The following is a 621-nucleotide window of genomic DNA, read 5'->3' on the forward strand; positions in this document are numbered from 1 at the left end:
TGACCTGGGTTTTTTAAAGAATCGGACCAAACTCATTTTTAATCAAATAAATAGCAGGCTGTCAATCTTGGGCTGTTTATATCTAAAACAATTTTTACAAAATGGGCTGCTTGTTGGGCTGGATTGAGCTAAACACACTTAGTTTTTTTTAAGGGATTACGCTAATAGAAAAGCATATGATTAAGAAGAGGGTTAGATCATGATAAGAATTAGGAGATGATGATAGATGGTAGATTAAGGTGATGTATATGATGATGTTTTGAAGATGAAAGTGATGATGGTGATGCATAATAATAATGAACGACGATGTTTACTTGATGATCCCTCAACGATAACGAATTGTGTGTTGTTAGATGATGATGATAATGTCCTGTGAAGATATATGATGATGATTATGATGCTCCCTAATGATGATATGTGTATTATGTTGATGATGTTATGATAAATAAGAAAGATGTATGAGATGAATGATGATGGTTTAGATGACGGTTGATAAGGGTTATATAGTTTTTAATCCGGATTAATTACAGAATAACATGATAGCTCAGATGGTTTAGGTACGTGTTAGGGGAACGAGAGGTCTGGGGTTCAAGCCCGGGCAAGGGAAGTTATTTCTTTTTG

The sequence above is a fragment of the Rutidosis leptorrhynchoides genome, chromosome 7 (genome assembly GCF_046630445.1).
Source record: "Rutidosis leptorrhynchoides isolate AG116_Rl617_1_P2 chromosome 7, CSIRO_AGI_Rlap_v1, whole genome shotgun sequence".
Lineage (NCBI taxonomy): Eukaryota > Viridiplantae > Streptophyta > Magnoliopsida > Asterales > Asteraceae > Rutidosis > Rutidosis leptorrhynchoides.